Raw genomic sequence first — 18,384 nt, 5'->3', positions numbered from 1 at the left:
TGTAAAAACAATTGTGCCTTCCTAAAACACAAGGGTGGTGCCGCTACACATAATCTCTCTGCCTGGTCGCTTCACTCTACTCCCCCTATTCTGCTCTGCTAACTAGACCCATTGCTGTGGCAATGGGAAAGATGGGAGGGGGATCAGAGGGGGATCAGAGTAAAGAAATCAGCCAGAGAGCTTCCAGTTGGCAATTACATTTGCCAAATAGCAAAGACTAGCAGAGCAGTTTGATTTTTTGCTGCTCTCTGCATTGAAATTAAACATTTTTACATATGGGGAATGGTTTCAGATGTTTTATTTACCTAAGAGTAGGTACTTACATTTTAGTTTAGGTTGTTTAATCCCACTTTTAAGAGAATCAGTAAACATTCAAATCATGAATTCATTTCCCTAAAAATGAAGGTATACATTCAGAAACACTGGTTTATAAAACATACTTATTTTACAGAATCACATAAAGCAATATGCAGGCAGTTTTGTGTTGATATTTTTTTGCTTTGTTCTCTGTCAGTTGCCCATCAAAATTCCCAAGCGTGAGAGACTAAAATACTCTAAAACAGAAAAAGTACACATACTGTACACACCGCTACATAAATGAGAAGAGATGACTTGATCAATGAAACACAGGCTTTAGCAAGTTGAATAGTTGATGCAGTTTGAAACTGGACTAATCAAATCCTAATGCGGCTGATTTTGACAGGGCCAGTTGCCAGCTGGATACAAATTACAGCCAAAATTTCCAGACAAAACAATTAGCATCTCATTGATCATCTTTATAAATGACCATGTGCTGATCTCTGGGCCCTTCTCAATGGAAGGAATCCACTAATCACAGCCCTTCCACCTTCAAGCTATAATTCTAGGAGTGGTGGGGATCTGTTTCTCCATTTGCCATAGGCTCATGGAGATGCAGTCAAAAATATTGCATTGCAGGACTGGCAAGGTATAGGTTTTACCCAATTAAGTCATAATTGAAAGTGTACCTGAGATGGCTAAAGTAAAATACTTTATAGTTATCTGGGGCTTCCTCCAGCCCATAAGCACCGATAAGTCCCTCGCTGTCCTACCGAGTGCTTCTGTTCTCCGGCTATTGGTGCTGGTAATCTGGCTCAGTTGTGCCAGTCGGCCTGACTGGCGCGGCTGAGCCAGTTACTGGTAGAAATACCATGCAAATGGAGCCACCCGGGAGGGACACAGCGGTGCCCATGGGGCAGGAGGAAGCCCCAGGTAAGTATAAAATCTTTTACTTTGGCCGTCACAGGTTTACTTTAAGCCCACTGATATTTCTGTAAGTACAGTTTTGCCTTCCTAAAACAGATGTTATTTCAAAGTATTTAGCTTCATATAAACAAGACGTTACCCCATATATATCACATCAAAACATGAGTGAACATCTAAATTATCTGTACCACTACAAAAATTCTAGTGATTTTGGTTCTCCATTACATCACTACATACTCTGTAAAACCTCTCATGTTTTACATTAACATTGATTGGCAATCTTCACAGATTACATTCCATTACCATCAAACAGGACACTGGTTTAATTTTGGGCAACTATATCCAGTCAAAGTCTGCTTCACATTGATAGCAAAACAAATAATAATCAGCAATAGGAATTGCAAAAAGATAGGGTGCTAAAAGTTATTGGGGATGAGTGAGCGTGATCAACAAGTTAATATATGGCAGTTCTCAATAACATTTTTTAAAACTATAATACCTTAATGGTGGCAGCAGCTTCTTCAAGATTGATGTTGGATTGGTGATCCAGTTTGCCAGGCATATCACCTGCTGCAATGGAGGCGGTGCTGCATTCCTACAAATATCTTAATTAACAAGTTTGATCTCATGGCGAATCTGGATTTTCTCGCTTACAGACCTGAGAAAGGTCCAGTAATTTGTCATGTGTTTGGTGTCTCACGGAATGAATACAGGCAGAAGGGCAGAAATGGGGCCTAATTGCTGTGGGAAATGCAGAATGGGCGTTTGCTGAAGCGAATCATTTGCTTCCAGGATTGTAACGATTGTGGAACTTCCTCCCTGATCAGCGCACAACGCGTGCGCTGATACGGCGGAAATCCTCCACAAGCGTATAATTGCAGGAACCCAGCAAAAGGTGCTACGCACCCGTAGAGGGAAATTCCTGTCGGCAGATGGCGCTGAGGAGTGCAGAGGAACCAATCCTCTGTACCTCCACAAATGCCAGACAGGAATTGTACGAAGCGCAGAACGCAATCGCAAGAGAAGCGATTGCGAATGAGAACGAGCAAAGGGACAGGTTGTATGTGTGTGCGCCAATCTAGTCGCCACCCCGCAGCAGCACTCACACAACAGCAGATACGAAACAGAAACGCAACCGCAAGAAAGGCGATTGCCAAAAGTGACACAAGGCAGATCAGAACAGAATACGAGGATAGCAAAGGCACAGCAAATCATACAATGAGGAGATACGGAAAATAACAAACGCTAACTGAACGCGAACAGTGCACGCGTTCATGCGCGGTCTCCACGTGATAAGCACAATAGAGACAAGCACGCCTAACTAACCATCGACAGACAAACATGTAACAGAGGACGCGAGCGCTTGCTTAACGGTTACCTCATCGAGCCTCCAGCAAGCGTTCGTAGCAGACAAGACAGACACACGAAAACAGGGACAAGCGAGAGATAGGATCCACAGCACTAGCGAAAGTGGCTAGCGTGATCCAGGAAGACAGAACAGAAGTATCCACAGTACTAGCGCAGGATGCTAGTGCGATCCAGGAAGGCAGAACAGAAGGATCCACAGCACTAGCGAAAAGAGGCTAGTGCGATCCAAGGAGACAGAACAGAAGGATCCACAGCACTAGCGCAAGATGCTAGTGCGATCCAAGTGAGACAGATCAGAAGAGATAGCTGGTAGCAACCGCTGCACCAGCTATACTCAGAGAACAGAGATCAGAACGGTTTCCTGTCGCCCACCGCTGGGACAGGACAATCGCAACAGAACAAACAAAACAGATAAGCAATCCTAACTGCACTAGGGAAACCTGCCTAGCGCAGTTTCAGGAATTACTCTAAGCTGATCTTCAAACAAAGAGTCGGCTGACACTCCTCCAGGAGTGTTTCACCGGAAGGAATCCTTATGACCAGCCAAGCATTGTGGGAAACACATAGTACTTATAGTACACGCCTCCAATGAATGTGGCCAGGCAATTTGCATGACAACGTATGCAAATTCCTCAGCAAGCACAAGCTGCAAAACTGACAGAAGCTCTCCTTTCCAGAGTCCTGCAGCATGCAAACCTAAACAATGGTCAAAAAGCTGCCTGCCTGCACAGGCAGCTGAGCAGATCATTACAAGGATGCACTGAAAGACCCAGCATCAAATCACAAGAGATCCCACCACAGGCAGATAGATACAGGATTGGAGGGAGGCTGTAAGGTGCCCATACATAGGGTGACTTGGAGGCTGATCGACCATCCAATTTTATTATTATAAACAAATCAGATGAAAACAGCGTCGCCATGTGCATGCCCAATTTATGATGTTACCAATTTAGGACTGAGCATGTTATGGTGGTAACGTCAAGCGATATTGGGATGAGCAACAAACGCGAGGAAACCCCCAACGCTGTCCCCCTAATGTTCAATGTGTCCTCCTGGTGCCCAGTGCAATATACATTACATGTCCACTGCTGGCTCCATCCTCCGTCTATACACGCGCCCCACATGGTTGTCAGCGTACACGTGGGTGCGTGGGACTGCACACGCACATGCCCATGTTACTCTGGCAACCATGTGGGGCGTGTATATGGATGGAGGATGAAGCCCGGAGCTAGCGGTGGATACAGACAGGTAATGTGTAGTGGCACATTAGGGGGAGAGGGTAGGGCCAGCAAGGCGGCGGATGCGGCGTCACAATTCTAGATTGATTTCAGCATGAAATTGATTGGGAATCAGCTTGCAGTGTATGGGCAGCCGACAGATCTCTCTTTAATCAGATTCGATTAGAGAGAGAATGGACTCTTGGTCGAATCTGTCAATCATCGCAAGATGTATGGTTACCATTATGCCTAGTACACACCATACAATTTTCTGTTAGATTTTTCTGTTAGACTTTCTGTAAGATTTTCTGAAATTTAGATTATTTTCTGTAAAGTACTGGTAGAGATTGGTCATTATCTCTGGTGCATTGTCTTCTGGTTATCTCCTGCTGAGTAGAACAATGCTTAATTGCTAGGCAGATAGATGGTTAGATAGATAATTTCCAACATGTTGGAAATTATCTATCTGGCAGGTAAAGCTTACAGAAAATTGTATGGTGTCAGGGCCGGGCCGAGGCATAGGCTGGAGAGGCTCCAGCCTCAGGGCGCAGTGTAGGAGGGGGTGTAGAATTCATTCAGCTGTCATTCCTAGTTGTGTTTGAAGCAGAAAGAAATAAGAAAAGGGGATGCATGACAGTGACTGCAAGCCATATAACTAGATATTAAGGTGTTGGGGAGGTTGTGGGCCCTGTGGCGCCTCTTAGTCTAATAGCAATCAGTGTGTGATGGCTGGGGTAGGAGGGATGGAGGGGCGCAATTTGGTATCTCAGCCTTGGGTGCTGGAGGACCTTGTCCCGGCTCTGTATGGTGTGTACTAGGCATTTAGTCACTTCATTTAGTGTTCTGTGTGTGTAGGAGGTAGGGACAGAACCAGGAAAAGCATTCTATTGCGACAGGGAGAGATTAGGACTGTTAAGATGCCTAGAACTGAGGCTCACGTGTACAAATCTAACATCTCAAAGAATGTTATTGTTTACAGCAATGTGGTGCTTATGCGTGATAACTTATCTATAGATGTATAGCAAACTGATTAGGGTTATGTAATCCAATCCAATATGCTCTTCAGTGCAAAATCCAATGTCATCTGACTACTGCTTGAAGCAATAATCAGTCTATGCCATCCAATTAAATCTAGCCAGTTTGTCAGTGGTACATATTATGTCATCTGATTACTGCTTGAGATAATAATTTGTCAATACAATCCAATTCCATCTGCTTGTCAGTGATATGCCCAATGTCATCTGACTACATATTGCAATAAGAATTTGTCAATGCAATCCAATCCAATCTTTTTGTCAGTGATATGTCCCATGTCATTTGACTATGGCTTGCAACAATAATCTGTCAATGTAATGCAATCCAGTCTACTTGTCAGTAATATGTACATTATGCTTTTTCTATCACTGTATGTACCCATGACAAAATGTTGCCCACCTTGTTCATTATATTGTTTAACAATGTGTTTCTACATCTCTATGTTCTGTTCTGGTAAACACAATCATCTTACAACTGATATGTTTTAAGAACTCCATCTCCACATAGGTTCAGCATATTCATCCTAAATTCCATCTTAGGGCCAGTGCACACCAAAAACCGCTAGCAGATCCGCAAAACGCTAGAGGTTTTTGAAGCAGATTTTCAGAGCGATTCTAGGCATGTTTAGAGAGATTTTCTAAACATGCCTAGCGTTTTCTGGAGCGTTTTTGTGTAGCAGATGTCATATATTGTTACAGTAAAGCTGTTACGGAACAGCTACTGTAACAAAAACGCCTGGAAAACAGAGCGGTTTTCAACTTTCCTATACTTTAACATTGAGGCAGAAACACCTCAGAAATCTAAAAAATGCTGCAGCCCCCGAGTTTGCGTTTGTGGAAAAAACAAACCTCTCTGGTGTGCACCAGCCCATTGAAATACATTACCCAAGTGGTTTTCAAACCGCTAGCATTTTTAAAAACGCTCATGAACCGCTCTGGTGTGCACCAGCCCTAAATGAGAATCACATAGGCTCTGCCTGGTCAGGGAATCCTAGATATTTCATTACTGGGTATGACTACATGTGATCTTGGTCACATGGCAAATTAGAAGTGCCAATTTATTTGTAGTTCATTCACAAAAGATCAATAAGGTTGCCATGGGCACGTTTACAATGCGGGTTACACTGATTGCGCAACTCAATACACTGAACATTAGTAATCCACCTGCTTTGGATTTTTGCACTAACCTTGACCTATTCAATTGCATTTTCAGCCATCCTTAAAGAGAAACTCCAACCTAGAATTGAACTTTATCCCAATCAGTAGCTGATACCCCCTTTTACATGAGAAATATAATGCTTTTCACAAACAGACCATCAGGGGGCGCTGTATGACTGATTTTGTGCTGAAACCCCTCCCACAAGAAGCTATGGGACCGCGGTACTCTGGGCACACTGCCACAATGTAACAAGGTTCACAGACAGGAAATAGCTGTTTACAGCTGTCTGTAACAGCCAGAACAGCTAGGAGCAGCTACATAACCTGCCCACAGTAAAAATGTCACCATGTAATAAATGTCAAAATGTAAATCAGGGAATTTAAAGATTTTACAATGAGCAAACACTGACTAAATCATTTATACATAATTATGGTAAAAATGAAGCACTTTTTTTTACTACATTATTTTCACTGGAGTTCCTCTTTAAGGTGTCCATACATCAGTGATTTTTCTGTACACATCATTCACCGACTCTGAATCAATTTTTGCATTTATAGCATGGAGACACGACATCGGTCAGATTGATTAGTGAAAGTGAATTGCATAGGATATCGCTTGTAGTGTGTGGGTCACTAGTTGACTGACTTTAGATCTACCATATTGTAGTTTTTTCCTTAATGAAGTCGATCACTTTGTCGATTGAATCAAAATCACTAGATGTATGGCTACCTTTAGTATTGTTCCTAACTGGTGCATCAGGTCGTTTTTTAAAAATGTATTGTTCTGAATTGCTGCAATATTTATCTCCAGTAAACATACATTAAATCCATGCTCTCCTGTAGCTTTAGTTTAGTTACCCAGCTCATGTTAACTCCTTTGTCCACCCATTACAACCTTGTTCTTATTACTGAAAGCAGTTCACATTCTGCAACCTCCAAATGTTGTTAATTTGATTTGAGCTTCAAACTCCTTGCTCCTCTTAACATTTTTCCCACAATTAAATGATGCTCTTTTTAAATCCACTTTCTCCTCCATACTCCACCCCCAATAGACTTTGACCTCATTACCAATGGGTACTTTTGTGCCTGTTTTTCACAAATGCATGGATTTTACATGATATTTTGGTTGCAATGAGGTCATAAACTATATTTTAAAACCCGCTCTCCCTTTACTGTCTCTTTGTCTCTTCTCAGTTCATCCTGTTTGCTGCTCCTACATTTTCCTAGGGTGTTTGTCAGTGTTCCTCAGCTGAGACTCATAGCCATGGTCATTCACTCGACCATGTCTTTACACACCTCTCTTCCCTATCCAACTTATGTAACTCCCCTTTACCAATTTCAACCTTAAGTTCACCTTCCTTTAAAAACCCACACAGGTTTGCAATATCCTTGGTAACCTAGACCTGCAATAACTCTCAAATTCTGTAAATCTTTATGGCCCATACTCACGGGCTACAATTGTCGCGCGCGCGCGCGTGTTGCGGCGACAGGTCGCCCGTGAGTATGCGCCGTCGCACGGGCGTGCACCCCGAACTGTCGCCCGCCGCTGATGTCGCCAGGCGATTGAAAGTTTCAATCGCCTGGCGACAGTCGCCGCCGCAACTGTCGCTAGTCCGCGTGAGTACGCGGACTAGCGACAGCAACCTCCATTGAGGTATACGGAGCTTCCGGCGGGGGGAGGAGGAACGTCGGCGACAGCTTCCGTCGCACCGCTGGTCTCTCTTCTGCGTGTGTACGCGGAGGGACCTGGCGAGGAGCTGTCGCCGGCCTGTCGCCCACACGCTCACGTGTGCTGGCGACAGGCCACTTTTGCAGCCCGTGAGTACTCACTTTGCTCTCCTTTTCTAATCCTATCATAACACTATCACCTCTGCCCTTGAGATTGTTTCTCCCTTTACAAACTACCAGCCTCAGTATACTAAACTAAACAACAACCCTGGCACACTAGTCAGACTAAACTTTTGAAAGTACAGTCTCAGGTGGATAAACGTTTTTGGAACAAGAGCAAATGAAGCAATGATTTGTACATATACACAAGTATCCTCTAGCAGTTTAGAATTTCTTTGTCAGGGACAAGAATTATATTTCTAACATTACAACTTCACACAACCCCCAGTAGCTGTTCTTCTGTCAATACCCTACCCTGTCAACATCTGTCAATCCCCTACTCTGTTCTCCACTTTCTCCTGCAACACCTGTATCTCTGCTGACAGCTTTGCCGTGAACTTTAAAGATGTGATTCATAATTTTGGAAATACTTTCGCTGAACATCCTAGTTTACATTCTCAGCCTGCCCATCCCATCTTCTCACTAACTAGTTTGTTTCTGTCTAAGTAATAAAAAACTGTCCTCTTTATTTTCCAAGGACAAACTTATGACCTGCTCAAACTCATTCCTTCTTACCTCATCCCTCTTTTTTTGTACCTGCCTTAAATCCTCTGTTCACACTTTCTCTCTCCACTGGCATTTTACCATCCTTTGAGCTGCGCCAAAAATGTTTGAGTACCTCCTCCCTTGAGGACTGGAGTTCAACATCCCTGCTCTAGGTACTGGGCTGTCTCTCTTATTCCCTGCTCATCCAGACTGCTCAAAAGACATGTTTAGGTCTTTGCTAATGCAATATAGTGAAGTACCTGCCAGACACAGAGACTGTTTAATTGTTCTGGGGAGTCCAGTGTGGTGAGAGGTCCATCAAGCCTCTCAATAATGTCCCAGTCAAATAGCACCATCCACATAGGACTCGACCCTCCAAGATGAAATCAACAGATTTTTATGGCATACATAAGCGGTGATATAGCACACAAACAGCACAACACTTCGGGCAAAGGCCCTTTCTCAAGTGCTTGAATCATCTGGTAACACCATAAGTTCACATTAACACACCACACCCAAATGATTGGGGGTGGGCACAATCTTAAACATACATTATCCCTTCAAGGGCTAGAAAGCAGCATAAACATTCATAGGAAACATCTGAGAATTAAATCTTCGTTAAGGCCATAGGGTGACTGTGTCCCCAGCTTCTCCATCCACCAAGCCTCGTGTCTAAGTAAAATAGTTCTCCGGTCGGCACCCTCAGGGAACTTTACCACCTCCAAAACCAGCCACCTCAGCTAAGTCACACTATGATTGAACTCCTTAAAATGTTGTGCTAAAGGGGATTCCCGATTACTTTCCTCCTCCCCTCTTTTGGGTCTATTAGGGTTCTGTATATTGGGAATCACTGAGAGTTTACAATAGACAAAGACAGGAGAATGTATCAGATGTTAATTGGTCTTAAAGGGAACCTTAACTAACAGGGATATGAATGTTTCCTTTTAAACAATACCAGTTGCTTGGAAGTCCTGCTGATCTCTTTGGCTGCAGCAGTGGTTAAATCACAGACCTGAAACAAGCATGCAGCTAATCCAGTCTGACTTCAGTCAGAGCACCTGATCTGCATGCTTGTTCAGGGGCTGTGGCTGAAAGTATTGGCAACACAGGATCAGCAGGAGAGTCAGGCAACTGGTATTATGTTAAAAGGAAAACTCCATATCCTTCTCAGTTTAGGTTCCCTTTAACGAAGACTTCAGTCTCAGATGTTTCCTATGAATGTTTTGCTGCTTTCTAGCCCTTGAAGGGTTAATGTATGTTTAAGATTGTGCCCTCCCCCCAATCATTTGGGTGTGGTGTGTTAATGTGAACTTATTTACTGTATTTCACTATGGTGTTACCAGATGATTCAGCACTTGAGAAATGGCCTTTGCCCGAAACGTTGTGCTGTTTGTGTGCTATATCACCACTCATGTATGCAATAAAAGTCTGTTGATTTCATCTTGGAGAGTTGATTCCTATGTGGATGGTGCTATTTGACTAGGTCTTTGCTAACCCATTTGTGGGATCAACTTCTGTCTGGTTGTCTGATTTTCACCCTAATCCTTTTAAACTTACTTGTTACTAAATCTAAAGGCTATTTTTCTATATTCATTTTTTTGACCTGGCTTCAAATATTAACATTATCAACATCCTTTACTATTCCACATTCTCTCCTCCTTTAGAATTGTGCTTTTTTTATAGCTTTCTTCTTATGGTAATGCAAGAAATTTCAGTTTTGTTTATTCTAAAACTGTCTTCACCGCCATCCTTACTCTGGAGTACCATAGTGCTCAGTCCTTGGACCTCTTCTCCATTTTCTTTTCTCCATCTTTCTTCACCAGTTATGTTGCCTAGATTTTTGATTTTTTTTGTCTCTTAGGATTACTCACATGCAAATGATACCCAAATCTATCTAGCTTCTCCTGATGTTAACTTTCACACTTTTAACATTCTGCTCTGTGGTCTACTAATAAATCAGATGGCACCTCTTCAATCCATCTTGAACTCTGCTGCTCAAGTCAAACATCACTCCTCTTTTTCATCAGAAGCTGCTTCTTGGTTAGTCCCTCCACCTGTTGCCCATCAAACTAAGGATACAGTTCAAGCTTGTAATTTTTACCTACAAAGCTCTCTTCGCTCTATCTGTCTACCCCATATATTGCTGCACTCATCCTAAGTGCAACTTGCAATCTGCCAAAGATCTCCTTCTTTCATGTACCCTAGTTTTGAATTCTGACTCCCATGTCCAAGATTTCTTGCATTCCTCTACCCTCATGTGGAGCTTCCTCCCTAAATCAGTTTGGAACTCTACATCTTTGGTAATGTTCAAACGTAAACCAACAACTCAATTATTCAAATAAGCCTGTTATAATCCCCCAAGGCCATTTTAGCTGGTTACTGAGCTACAATTGCTTTTCGCTAGATATCTGTAAATCACATAGTTCTATCTCATTTACAGCTTACCAATCCAATAACACCTATTCCATTACACTGTAAGCTCATTTGAGTAGGTCCATCTCTCCTCTTTCTCTTGGTATTGCTGTATTTGATGACTGACCCATTTGTAACATGTGTACTTAGCCCATGATGTGCTATATAACTGTATTTGATCTATACTGCCTAGTTCAGCAATGTACCAGGTTTGTAAAATATTTATCTTTACAGCACTATAAAATGTATTGGTTCAATATAAATGAATAATAATGTGAATGTTTTCTACTTTACCTATATTGTTCATATGGGGGGAATAGGGGGAAACAAGATTAAGTGGTGCAAGATGGTACTACTTTGTCAATTTCTAATCACGGAGTGATTAATCAGTCTCTGGATAGGGTGACTATCAGCCTGTGTATGGCTACCTATAGCATGTCCATAACTAGATCAGATAAACACAAATACTGGTTTTCCATTTAACCACTTAACAACCTCTGCCACGCTTATCTACGCCCCTTTAAACTTCACCTGAGTCACAGGGGCGTAGATAGGCAACTCCTGTTTATTTTGCTGCTGGTTCGCGATCGCGTGCGCGTCCGCGTGCACGCGGATGTGCATACGCGTCGGGCACCCGCTGGTCCGTGATTGGCTGATGTGAACATGTGTTCACAAAGCCAATGACGGTGCTCATTCATGCAGAATGTGTGTAAACATTGCATTTTCCACTCCACATTGGCAGTCTAACAAGCTCCCCTTATATTCACAGCAAGTTGACTGTATTTTATTGCCAATAAGTCCAGATGAGGGGAATGAGCATGGTTGATGCTAATTACTAAACCTAAAATACTAGGAACAGACAACCTGTCTTAATCACGGTAACGTCAAGGGTTGTTTTTTTTTTTTTTTTTTTCTTATAATCACACCCTGCATGACTCTGTTTGCAGAGAGAAATTTGATTTCAGGTCTAGAAAGGTTTTTATTAGCAAACTATCAGCTAAATCATAATCATCCTGAAATAGCATAAGAATGAATCCATGTCCCATAACCTCATCTCACCAAAATGAGACAGAATGTGAACATGTGTGGTGTTAGAATGCATAACAGACATATGTTAGGGATAGAGCGAGGTACCAGGTATGCAGGCCAATGACATCAAAGCCTGGAGAAGGATGGTGCAGTACAGTGGCGGACACAGCCAGCAGTGGGCCCCTGTGCAAAATTGCAATTGCGGGCCCCCATGACCTGCGGCGCGCTTCGCGCCCCGTGGCAAAACAATGGGTGTGGCTATAACGCAAAAAATGGGTGTGGATACAACCTGCGGCGCGCAGCGCCACAGCAAAAAATGGGCGTGGCAATGATCGGATGAGGGCGGAGCTAACTGTAATTTAAAGTGAACCCGGGGTGAGAGTGATATGGAGGCTGCCATATTTATTTCCTTTTAAACAATAATAGTTGCCTGGAAGCCCTGCTGACCTATTTGGCTGCAGTAATAAACTGAATTACACCAGAAACAAGCATGCAGCTAATCTTCTCAGTTCTGACAATATTGTTAGAAACCCCTGACCTGCTGCATGCTTGTTCAGGGTCTATGGTTGAAAGAATAAGAGGCAGAGGACCAGCACGGCAGCCAGGCAACTGGTATTGCTTAAAAGGAGAGAAATATGGCAGCCTCAATATTATTCTCACCTCAGGTTCCTTAAAAGTGCAACGCAAAGACAGTGGACCCAAGTTTTGGTGACCCTTTCCCCAGAAAATTCACATAATTGTGCAGGTTTTCTCAAGAAAATACACATAATGTGAGCAGATCTGCCCAGAAAATACATTCAATCATGTCGGCAGATTTGCCCAGAAAATACATTCAATCATGTCGGCAGATTTGCCCAGAAAATACATTCAATCATGTCGGCAGATTTGCCCAGAAAATACGTGCAATCATGTCGCCAGATTTGCCCAGAAAATACATGCAATCATGTGGCAGACCTGCCCAGAAAATAAATGCAATCATGTCAGCAGATTTGCCCAGAAAATACATGCAATCATGTGGCAGACCTGCCCAGAACATACACCTGCTAATATAAATAAAAAAAGAACCATTTATCACCTGCAGCAGCAGACCTCCTGTTCCAGCCTCCGTCTGGTGCACAGCTCTCATGGGTGGGTAGGTAGGTAGCCTAGTGGGGTGGGTAGGTAGGTAGCCTAGTGGGGTGGGTAGGTAGGTAGCATGGTGGGTGGGTAGGTAGGTAGCATGGTGGGTAGGTAGGTAGCCTGGTGGGTAAGTAGGTAGCCTGGTGGGTAGGTAGGTAGCCTGGTGGGTAGGTAGGTAGCCTGGTGGGTGTGTAGGTAGGTAGGTAGCCTGGTGGGTGGGTAGGTAGGTAGCCGGGTGGGTGGGTAGGTAGGTAGCCTGGTGGGTATGCAGGTAGGTAGCCGGGTGGGTAGGTAGCCTGGCGGGTTGGTAGGGAGGTAGCCTGGTGGGAGGGGTGGGTAGGTAGGTAGCCTGGTAGGTAGCCTGGTGGGTGGGTAGGTAGGTAGCCTGGTGGGTGGGTAGGTAGCCTGGTGGGTGGGTAGGTAGCCTGGTGGGTGGGTAGGTAGGTAGCCGGGTGGGTAGGTAGGTAGCCTGGTGGGTGGTTAGGTAGCCTGGTGGGAGGGGTGGGTAGTTAGGTAGCCTGGTGGGTGGTTAGGTAGCCTGGTGGGAGGGGTGGGTAGGTAGGTAGCCTGGTGGGTAGGTAGGTAGCCTGGTGGGTGGGTAGGTAGGTAGCCTGGTGGGTGGTTAGGTAGCCTGGTGGGAGGGGTGGGTAGTTAGGTAGCCTGGTGGGTAGGTAGGTAGCCTGGTGGGTAGGTAGGTAGCCTGGTGGGTGGGTAGGTAGGTAGCCTGGTGGGTAGGTAGGTAGCCTGGTGGGTAGGTAGGTAGGTAGCCTGGTGGGAGCGGTGGGTGTGTAGATAGGTAGCCTGGTGGGTGGGTAGGTAGCCGGGTGGGTGGTTAGGTCGGTAGCCGGGTGGGTGGGTAGGTAGCCGGGTGGGTAGCTGGTGGGCTAATAGGTAGCTAGCCTGGTGGGGGTGGGGGTGGGGGCCCAACTCCAATCCTCCCTCCCTCACCTCGAGGGGGCCCCCCTCCCGGTACGCGCGGCAGAAGAGGGGGAGAGCGGCAGATCTAGGAAGTCTCCGGCGTTCCAGCAGGCGCTAGAGGTTCAGCCGCCTGGTCTCCGCTGTCTCCTCTCTCTGTATGCCGCTCGCTACTACCTGGTTTAGTAGCGAGCGATATACAGTGGAGACAGTGTAGACCAGGCGGCTGAACCTCTAGCGCCTGATGGAACGCCGGAGACTTTCTATGTTGCCCCTCCACCGCATGAGAGGGAGCCCCGAGGTGAGAGGGGGGGATAGGAGTCGGGGCCCCCAAGGGAAAAAAAAATAATAAGAAAAAAAAACAATAAGAAAAAAACAGCACTACTTAATGGGCCCCTGAAGCAACGGAACTTCAGGGGCCCTCGCATGGCCGTATGTCCGCCCCTGGCGCTGTATCACTGGGCCAGATTTATCAAGAGTGTCTGAGACAAAATATTAGTAGGTTTTTAGAAATCCGTGCAGAACTGTCCCAGGCATCCTAAGAAATCACTAGATAGTGCAGATTCCATTTTAAACTGTAAGGACTAGAAGGAGTTAGGAAGGTCTCTCAGGCAGTGCAGTGTGTGAGGGGAATTGCTGTTGCTGAGGTAACCAACACATCTGCTGTCAGCAAGCTCTGAGTGAGGGGGGAGGAGCCCTTCACAATTCACATCTAGCCTGCACTGTGGAACTGCTAATGAGCACTTCTTAATCTGCAGCAGTTAAGGAATGGATTTGCACTTTTCTTAACTGTAGTGTAGCTCTAGAAATTCACGCTAAACTGCCGCTATTACATAGGCTTTGGGAAGTTTCTTACTATCATGCAGAACTGTTCTTCTGCTGGTTAGAACAGTTTTAGAAGAAACAACTGTCAGTAATGCTTTGATAAATCTGGCCCACTGTTTTTGATTATAAGTAAGGCCCCTTTTACACTTAATCAGTTGGTGTGCGTTAGTGTGCGTTAGTACGTGTTGGTACGCGTTTTTTCCACAGCAGGGAAGAAGATTTCAGTTAAAATGCGTTAAGTGTAAAAGGTGCCATAGGAAAACATGGGCATTACTTTGAAAATCAGTTTTCTTTCCGTTTTAACTGAGAGCAACTGATTAAGTGTAAAAGGGCCCTTAGTGTAAAGTTGAGGGTTGTAATGACAGACAGACCAACTAGCCAAAGTCTGCATATATTTCTTGAAGTATTGATATATTGCAATCACACAGCATCAGACAAAACTCTGGTAAGTGACAAAGTAATAGGACATGAGTTCATTCTGAAATCTTTTGTTTGGTATTTGAAGAAAGCATTTAAAGGGCAGTTCCAATTATAAAGTGCATTACCACTTTTATTCCCCCTTAACCTCTAATGTAATTGTCTTGTTATACCTAAATGCAGAACTAAGCACATGTAGTACTTTGGCTGAGCTTTAGTCCGCTTTGGTCATAAGAGATCACAATTTAGTATAAGGATGGTAAGCTCTCTGTTATTCTGAGAATTTAGGGGGTAATACAGCCCCCGCAAGCTCCCCCTGGCACAATCACTGGCATTTACACATGTTGTCAATTCACCACAGGATGACCTATTAAAGTAGCAAAATAAAGAGAACAATACTGTGGGGCATCCAAGGGTTATCATGAAATATGAGTCACAATGGAATGGGTTGCATTCAGTACCAGGAAGGCATTGGTCTATCCTCTCGGTAGATAAGTGTTAAGCTTAATGACATGAGGTATAGCAATCTGTAAGACACTTTGGTCTAGCCTGAATATGTACATGAAAAGAGTCTCCCCTCCCAAATAGTAAGGTCTCTCTTTCCAAATGGTAAGCATAGACATGGGAGGGGGGGGGGGGAGGGGGGGCGTGCAACTTGGTGAATCCTTTTATGCCTTTCTTTGTCTCAGACAATACTACTAAATGCACCATTAGGTCCATTATTAAATGCTGCAGTCTGAGGTTGATGTATAAGAATACATATGTCTGTAAAAATGCATATATTGGAAAGACAAAATGGGGATTTAAAATCTAAATATACAAATGACATGAAAAAGATACACGGAGAGCCCTCTGGCAGAACATTTCTGTAGGATTTATAATGCATACTGGATGGTTTCAGATTTGCCGGGATGTATAAACTGAATATGTCTTCACATCGAGGTGATTATGAACAATTACTACTGCTAAGGGAAGCACATGTTATATTCCTTCTGAAATCACTGGCACCTGAGGATCTAAATAACCAACTAAAATTGGGCACATTTCTTTGATCCATCTACCTATATTTGGCACTGTATAAGGATCAATTTGTGTGATATGAATGGCACACTCTGTTATGCATTAAAGTAGCAGTCTTGCTGTGTATATGAGTGAATGGTTCTAATATTGCTCACCAGTGGTGGGGATTTGCAGAGTTATGTTGCTTAGCAAAGGCTGAGTACAAAATAAAAATTATATTGCACTTTTCTCAAAGCGCTTCAGGGCTACACAGATGATCAGGATAATTAGGGAGCTCTGCCCAAATACTCCTTTTTGTTTTACGTGCTGGCTTGAGCATTGAGGATTCGAGCCCTGGTCAAAAAGGCTCAAATCCTCCACATAATCCGGGAGCATCCTCCCCCCCATACCCTGACAAAGGTCTGAAAGTGGTCCAAGCTACCTGGTGCACATAACTAAATGCACACCCCACATGTGCCATGATGCAGATACCTGCCAGAGACTGTAGATATATGTAAATGACAATATGATCCCTGGTGTGTCTATATCTGCTGTTGCTTTGCTGGCACTGGTAATGCTGTAGTTTACCAACAAGCATGCTGAGTGGACAATTTTCTCTCCATTGCACCACCTCTGTATGCACACACTGCTCTTGCAATCCGTATTAAAGCTGGCTCTGCTGTTATTATGTGCAGAGGTAGAGGTGAATCTGTATAAGGAGTATGTTGTACTGTATGTGAGATCTAATTAATAAAGAAAGCCATTATTCTCAATCCTGTTCTGTAACACAGCTGTTTTCCTGGCTGTTAGTGAAAACCAGCATTATTTTATTTCAGCACATGTTATATCTGGTCAGAATGTATTCCCTAACAATAAAGAAGAGCACCTTGCAAGCTATATTTAATGGTTGCTAGAATCTCCATAGCAGGGACCCACACGGCCATACTTGGGTGCATGCGTGGGGGGTGTTCTGTAGTGACAGAGAATGTCATTGCTATTAACAAATTTGTCCATTTTGTCTATAGTCTGAACTTCATATTTTTTCCGGTGAAATATGTCAATGAACTTTATAGGTTTGGGTGAGAATGACATTATTTCTTATTCTGTTTGTGTATTAGCAATGCTTTGTGCTCACTTCATTAACTCCCATTTTTAAACAAAAAATAAATAAAATAAAAATACCAAGGGTGAGAGGTTTATTACTCCTAATGAAAGCCCCTTCTGCTTCCAATTGCACATCTTATTTCCTGGTTCCCTCTTGCCCAATCTAGTGGCAAATTCAACAGCAAGTGCCTACTACAGCAATGTCTATCTATCTATCTATCTATCTATCTATCTACCTATCTATCACAATTCTACAGGCCAATGCTCTGCTTATTGGGCAGTCGCCCTGTCAATCAAAACCACCCCCTCTCTCTCTCATTGATCCAAGTACTGGGAAGGGGGGGGTTTGACCATGGGGGTTCATTACGGTGACTGCAGTACTGGCCAACTAGGGACCCAAAGAAAAAATAAGCTGGACACTGGGGACCACAGTAAGCTTTTCTGGGAGGTGGGTATCTCATTTTCTCCTCACAAGCTTGTATCTTTTTGTACCAAAAAGCAGAATACATTTGCAATTTATACACACTGGCTTGTAAAACTGCTGCCTGTGTAACAATCATACAATGTAACACACTGGCAAGAACATCCACTGTAAACAAAATCTTATATTTTGGAGTCCCTGTCCCCCTTCATCATTTAGTACACTAACCCTGCCCCAAACAAATAAGTTAATAGTTAAAACATTCCTAATTCCCTGAATGTTAATGAAATAGCTGTTGTCAGAGTCATTCCTCAATGACAGACAGGCTCTTATGCACACAATACAAAAGTCTGCATTTCTAACTCACCACCCGCCCCACACATTAGGCTCCAATGGGAGAGGGGCTCAATGGCATGCTTAGAAGTGGAAAGCCACAAAGCAGCAATGGTCATGTAATAAACAAGGTTTTCTGAAAAATTATTATTGTTTTAACTATGAAGTGTTTACTTATGTATCTAAAGGGAGGGGTTAATGTAATAAACTTTCAGGGTGTTTAGGAGCATAAAATGTGCAGTGATGGGGTTAGCTGTCCTCTGGCAGTTACCTCTCTGACTTGTCCATTGTGTTTCTAGCTCAGAGAATTAACTGTGTTCTGGGACAATTCATTTTTTTTATATATACCAGAAAGAAAATCATGCTCTGCCCATATTGGTAAGTTGTATGAGTCACGTCTAGTGCTCACATATTATAATCCTGACATTTCCTGCCT

General features: G+C 43.6%; 1 protein-coding gene and 1 long non-coding RNA gene across 2 annotated transcripts in view; one reads left to right on the top strand and one right to left on the bottom strand.

Moving 5' to 3' along the window:
- The window catches only part of LOC137521317 (opioid-binding protein/cell adhesion molecule homolog), an 838,111-nt gene that overhangs the window by 523,171 nt on the left and 296,556 nt on the right, over window positions 1-18,384 (bottom strand). The gene's annotated exons all lie outside the window — the stretch shown is intronic.
- The window catches only part of LOC137522650 (uncharacterized), a 67,925-nt gene that overhangs the window by 17,420 nt on the left and 32,121 nt on the right, over window positions 1-18,384 (top strand). The window lies entirely within an intron of this gene.

The sequence above is a fragment of the Hyperolius riggenbachi genome, chromosome 6, assembly GCF_040937935.1.
Source record: "Hyperolius riggenbachi isolate aHypRig1 chromosome 6, aHypRig1.pri, whole genome shotgun sequence".
NCBI classification, from domain to species: Eukaryota; Metazoa; Chordata; class Amphibia; order Anura; family Hyperoliidae; genus Hyperolius; species Hyperolius riggenbachi.
This window is presented reverse-complemented; position numbering and strand designations above follow the sequence as displayed.